This window comes from Panthera leo, chromosome A3, assembly GCF_018350215.1.
Source record: "Panthera leo isolate Ple1 chromosome A3, P.leo_Ple1_pat1.1, whole genome shotgun sequence".
Lineage (NCBI taxonomy): Eukaryota > Metazoa > Chordata > Mammalia > Carnivora > Felidae > Panthera > Panthera leo.
The window spans coordinates 133,985,036-133,991,936 of record NC_056681.1 but is presented as its reverse complement, the minus strand read 5'-3'; the positions used below and the strand labels follow the sequence as shown (position 1 = coordinate 133,991,936).

Genomic DNA, 6,901 nt, shown 5'->3' with positions numbered 1-6,901 from the left:
AATTGGTTGTGAAGTGGACTTGGAGAGTCTGAGGAATGAAGAGGGAACATTCCAACTTCTCAGCTCTCTCCAAGAAGCCCTCCCCACCCAGAAAGCAGCCTTGGGACAGCCTGAGACACCATCAGGGGACAGCGACACATGAGCGGTAAGCCTGACAATAACTGAGGCTGTCAAATGGGGTGGGAAGCCCGTTTTCCTGAGATGTTGCAAAAGCAATTCCTACATTTTGTCTGACCTCCAGATTCTGTGATTCCGTGAGGCTCAGGACTGGGTCAGCTTTGTGACCTGGTGTCCTCCAAAATCCTGATTGGTCACATCCAACCATCTGAAAAAACCTAGGACAAAGAAGGATGGAGTTCACACACACACACACACGCACACACACACACACACACACGAGAAACAGTTAATATGTGTTAGTTTTGCAGGGCTGGATTCCAGGAGTAGGGTGGTTACTATTTTTTCCTTATATTCCACTATATTTTCAAATTTTCTACAATGGCCACTTGTTACTTTGACAATCAGAAAACTAATCACTTAAAACAAAAATAATGTGTAACTACAAATGGCTAACAGAAAACTATGGCTTCCGGAAGCCTAGAGATGGAAATGTGAAGCTTAGCGGGAAAAGCACAGAATTAGCAGGTCACAGCCTGTCATGTCTTAACCATTATACTTTGGGCAAGTCATTTAAGCTCTCCAGATTTCATTTCATCGTTAACAAAATGGAGTTACAACATTTTCTCAATAATTTTACTGGCTTTCTAAAAGGGTCCAACCAATTGTGTATTTAAGGTATTTTGTGTAATGTGAAGTCATCCTTCTTATCATTACTCTTATCAATACTGTAGTATTGGTATTAGTATTGGCATTATTGATGTAGAGGTAAGAACTCAAGGACAAAATTTTTCTCAAAAAACTAAAAATAGAACTACCCTAAGACCCAGCAATTGCACTACTAGGCATTCATCCAAGGGATACAGGTGTGCTGTTTAGAAGAGACACATGCACCCCAATATTTATAGCAGCACTATCAACAATAGCCAAAGTATGGAAAGAGCCCAGATGTCCATCGATGGATGAATGGATAAGGAAGATAGGGTATATATATATATATATATATATATATATATATACACACAGTGGAGTTTTACTCAGCAGTCAAAAAGAATGGAATCTTGCCATTTGCAACTAGATGGATGGAAATGGAGGGTATTATGCTAAGTGAAATTAATCAGTCAGAGAAAGACAAATATCATATGATTTCACTCCTATGAGGACTTTAAGAGACAAAACAGATGAACATAAGGGAAGGGAAACAAAAATAATATAAAAACAGGGAGGGGGACAAAACAGAAGAGACTCTTCAATATGGAGAAAAAACAGAGGGTTGCTGGAGGGGTTGTGGAAGGGGGGATGGGCTAAATGGGCAAGGAGCACTAAGGAATCTATTCCTGAAATCATTGTTGCAGTAGATGCTAACTAACTTGGATGTAAATTAAAAAATAAAAATAAAATTTAAAAAAAAGAACATAATTTTTCTTTCTATGAAAACATTAACATGGATGATATCCATTCTTTTAGGACTTTTATATCAGAAATGAAAATAAAGTGGGCCCCTTCTATTTGTTTGAGTTTTATTGACATTAATTAGCTTATTGATGTAGATTCCATGGCTTTAAAACCTATCAGTTAAACTGAAAGTTCACCCAGGGATCTGAAGGGAAACAAAATTTTCTTCTTACATCATTCTTCCCGGTTTTAAGATGACAAACTGTAAATCTTTAGCCCAGATGGGAAGGTCCTCCTGCAGGAGCACAGCTTGCTGTTGAGGATGGCTTTCCCATGGCAGTTGCCCTTGGTCCTGGCGCTTCCTTTGATCTAACTAAAAAATATTCCCCCTTAGTAAGTATAACCCTTTGCAGAAAAACTACAAAATGATCATTTAAAATAATTATGAGCTTGTTGTGTTAAATATCATTTACACATAGATCTGCAGTATAAAATACTCTGCAAACCTACACTCCAAATTAAAACAAAATATATCGTGCAGACTCTTTTTAATTTATGACCAAAAAAAAAATGCAGTTGTAGTGGTGGAATCTTCCCATTTTATTTGATTCCGTAAATGAAAACAAGAGATTTGTCATTAAGTGTTATTGATGATACCCACAGTGTTCGTATGTTTGTCAATTTCATTAACCTTTCAAATTAGGTATTCATAATGTGTTAATTACAGCATAACACATCATTACATTACTCAATGTAATTCCATGGATATTATGTATAGTTGATCATGTTAGAATCTCTTGTCTTTACAGCTGTTAGAAAACATTATACTTTCCAAGATCATTAGGGATGTGTGAATACCAAACAGCTAAATCTACAGCTCAAATAATGGTCCCTGCTTGGCCTTGAATTCTGATCAGGGCATGACTAGACAGTTTCCACTGATGAAGAGCTAAGCTCCCTGGAATGTTTTATATAGGAACTGGAGAGACACAAAGCTGACGGAGAGCTCGAGAATTTGTTTAATAAAATTCTTTGCCTTCAGACGGGCAGTGACAAATTGAATTATAGCTTAGCAAATAGTCACTCCCCCATGCCCTTGGAAGAAAGCATGCTTTCCTACCCCGTGTACGATGGGATTGGCCAGGTGCTTGTTCTGCCAATGGGATGTGCCCCAGCATGAGTAGAACGTGGCCCAGATGGCCACTCCCCATTTAGTAGGGGCCCCAGAATCCCAGAGCAGGACAGCCCCCAAGGCACCCCCCATTCCAAACCCTCACCTACACGTGAGGGAGCGTAAATCCAGCAGCTGAAGGGATGCACTTGGGAACAGCCTAGAATGACATCCATATTTTCTATTAGCAATAATCGCGCTTCAGATAAACCTCATTGGCTTCGATACTGCCACCGCGCAAAGCTAACACCCGTACTTTTCTACTCCCAGCCCCTTGCTTTGCCTTGAGGCGAAGTTTCAGAAGGTAAACACAATCAGCTTAATAAAAACAAACGAGTGGGTGTCTCGCATCTGGGTTGGAAGATGCAGGAAGTAGAGATTTATTTACCCGTCCAGAGTCCCTAAGTGATCAAGTCCTCTCCGGCATGCTGTCCTTGCCGTGGAGGGACAGTCTCCTAAGGAATTATCAGGTGCTCCTTGTCTTTGAACCAAGAGCCAGCAGGCAGCACAGGGCCCTACAAGGCTTTTATCTTGTTTCTCCCACCGGTGATTTGGTTCATCGCTGACAGATGCTGCCCGTGTTTGTTCCTTCACTCTTCATGAAAAATACAGAAGCACCTCGCGTTGACGGAGCAGCCTCGGTGCTTTCACTACCTGGTGACTTGCTCGAACTCTGCCCGCCCGCCAGCCGTTCTGTCTCGGCGAACGCGCACTAATTGAAACTCCTCTCTCTGCTCTTTTCCATGCATGTCACCTCCGATCTTGATGACCCCTTGAGATCTTCACTTCGATCCCCCTTTTACAGATGAGGAAGTGGAAGATCAGAAATGCACTTTCCCAGGGTCCCAAGTCACCAAATCTCGGAACCAAAACCCAAATCCAGATCTATCTTCAAAACATTTCTCCTTTGGGCCAAAGCACACTTTCTTTAATGAAAGAGAGAAAAAAACAAAACAAAACAAAACAAAAACCCACCACACTTCCCAATAATGGATCAGCAATCCCAAGGAGGAATTTTCTGAAGATGAACCCAGCTGGTGTTACTTCTGAAATCCACGAATACCAGAGGGAAGCTGGTAAATTACAAGGGGGAATTTCATCTGCACTTTACTTAGCGTTATGGTATCACTTATGTTAATACAGACCTTCCACATTTCCTCTAAAATACAAATCAGAAGGCCCTTTGTAATACCTGAAAATCACCCGGGGCTTTGTCTTCCCATTTCCTGGTCCTTAAAGCACCCCTCTCCCCCATGGCTGCCTGAAAGGTCTCTTTTTGTTATGGCGGTTTCGTAAGAGGCCAAATCTCAGACAGCTATTGAAAGGCTGAGTTAGACAAACAACGCCCGTGAAGTTTAAAAATAAAAAACTAGGTCAAGCCCGAGATGTTATCATCGCTGCCAGTGAAAGCAGGTTCCTCGCAGCTGGCAGAGGAGGTGGCATGGACGCCATGCTACGTTTGCAGACCTCAGACCTCGGCCAAGCTCGGCCTGGCGGTAATCAGGGGTGGGCATTTAGTTAATGACGGCCAAGTGCTCTAAAAATCAGAGCGTCATAACCCCAACAACTGTCGGGAGTGCCCTGATGCCCCCTGATGGCTGCCACCACTGAGCAGTGGAAGGACCCAACCAGTGCCGTCCCAAAGGAGCTAACAACGGCGGCTGCAACCTCACGCTGTCCTTGCATCTCACCCCAGGTGACCACACGTGTGAGAGGGTGGAAGAAGCCACCTTTTGCATCAATTCGAAAAGAAAGACTAATAACAGTCATGCTTCTACTGCTTGGTGACAGGACGGTGTTTCTCTCGGCCCAGGTGAATGGCGGGGCTTGACCACCCCAGTCATACCTGTCAGCAGGTGTCAGCCAGACTCTTTCAGGGCTGCCCTTCTCATGGCCCCTCACCGTCCAACCACAGGGGACACGGACTCTCAGAGGGGAGACGTGTCTGTGTCCTCAAGAGAGGCACTGCAGGGACACCTGGCTGGCTCAGTCAAACTCCAGCTCTTGGTTTTGGCTCAGGTCGTGATCTCACAGTTCGTGAGTTCGGGAGCCCCGCGTTGGACTCTGTGCTGATGGTGTGGAGCCTTCCTGGGATTCTCTCTGCCTTTCTCTGCCCCTCCCCTGCTTGCACACACACTGTCTCTCTCTGTCTCTCTGTCTCTCTCTCTCTCTCTCTCAAAATAAATAAATAAATAAACCTTAAAGAGAGAGAGAGAGGCACTGCAGACAAGTCCGTCAGCCTGACCTCAGGGCAGGGCCTCAGCTGCTCTCCAAGCTGGGCAGTGACCGCAGCCCTCCCGCATCGGCAGAGCCAGGCCTCCTGGGTCTTGCGCTCCATGGAAATGTCTCTCAGAGCTGGGCTGTTCTCTTCACACCTTCAAACGGAGCCAAATTCTGTTTGTCAGTTTTCTCTTCTTGTTTTGCTCATTAGGAAAGGCCTGCTGTACATGGTAACACCTGCCATGAGCTTGCTTCTTCGCAGCTTCCAGCCCTCATACCTTCCCCTCCTGGTGGAGCCCATTCACTGTGGCTTAACACCTGCCCTTTCCTCCTTGCGCCCCCAAGGCCAGCCTGGAAGGCTTGTGGAGAAAGGAAAGGGCAGGTACCTTGGGCCTAAGGGAAGAATGGGAATGTTCTTCAGTGCCGTGTACAGGAAAGAATAGAGGCTGTGGCATCAGACGGACCTGAGCACAACTTCTGACTCAACACGTTTGCCCCCTGGCTCATCTTAAGCCTCAGTTTCCTCACTACAAAGTGCCAAACGGTTAAACGAAGAGGTTTGGGTGAAGTTCTGGGTGTGAGGAAAACACTCAACAAATGGTAACAATTATCAAATATTTGAAGAGCCGGCAGGTCAACGAGGCTAAGACTTGACCAAGAGGGTAGCTCATAATGTTAACTACCATGTTTTTTTTCATTTTTTTCATTATTTCATTTAATCTGTTCAACAGTCCTGTGGCATACATGTTGGCATTATCCTCATCTTGCAAAAGCTGATGCTGAGGTCCAGAGAGGCCGAGTAACCTTCCCGAGGCCACACAGTAAGTGCTGTGATACAAGCACAGACAGACAGGCTGACTGCAGCGGTCACTTTCCCAAGTGCTGTGATACGTTGACCGCTCCGGTCAAGCTCGTGAGTCGGGATTTCCAGCCAAGTGCCTATCGCTCTATGATTCATTTTTGGTTTGTTTTGTTTTTTCCTCCAGGGAAGCTGGAACAGAAGAAACTTTACAAAGGGACATGAAAGCTGGAGCAGAAGGCCGGGAACAGCCGTCTGAAGGGGACACGTCTGCAGACTGAGGAAACCCGGCCCCAGATGGCTACCTCGAGGCCTTACTTAGCTCAGGTTGTCTAGGAGGTAGAAACTGAGGCCACGCTTAGATCGCCTGGTTTACCGGAAGGTACAGTCCAGGACAGGCACAGAGAGGGGGCGGGAAAATAAGGGAGGGAAGGATACACAGCAGAACGGAGCTGCATTTTGCTCCACTGGCCACCAAGAGACAGTAAGGGTCCCCGTGCCACATGGGACATCTGGAAACAGCTGCCCCGAAAAGCCCTGCCATAGGCTGACACACACAGAGGGGAAAGGTTGAGAACATGCGGCCAGCACCCCGCCACCTCCTGCACCTGCTCACCAACACCCCACAAGCAGTAAACACCTATACTTCTTAGGAGTCGCCTCTCCCGGTAGCCTCGAAGCCTGGACCTTCAAAGCCTGGACAAGGAGACACAATGGTACGAGCCTCCGTGCCTGGTGCCCTCACCCTGCTGGGGATGAGGGGCTCAGGGAGGCCAGAAGCTGCCCACGTGCTTCGTGAGTAAGAGCCTGGAGATCCAGGGGACGAGTGAGGCCTAGGGACTCAAAAGGCAGGGCAAACTGCCTCTGACTCAGGGCCCTGGGGTCCCTCGGAGAAGTCACTGCAGACAGGGAGGCTGTGACATGCCTCAGTCTTGGGCTAATTTGCAAGTCTGGAGGGAGGGCACCGTCCAAGTTGTCCAGGGCCACCTTTGCCCCCAGAGCTAGGGCGCTAGACCATCAGAGCAGGCTGGGTTGTTGACATTCTCGAGACCGAGCAAAACCCAGAGCCCAGGCCGGCGCCATAGTGCCGAACTGGAACCATCCTGACCCTGGTTGGGGAAGGCCAACAGAGAAGGGGGTTCTGGGCCTGCACCTGTCCCTTCCTTCACTCGGCCGCATGCTTCTGGCTGAGGCCTTGA

General features: G+C 46.8%; 1 pseudogene; it reads right to left on the bottom strand.

The window, feature by feature from the left end:
• Nucleotides 1-2,762: 2,762 nt before the first annotated feature.
• LOC122216791 lies at nucleotides 2,763-2,928 on the bottom strand (annotated as a pseudogene).
• Nucleotides 2,929-6,901: the final 3,973 nt, after the last annotated feature.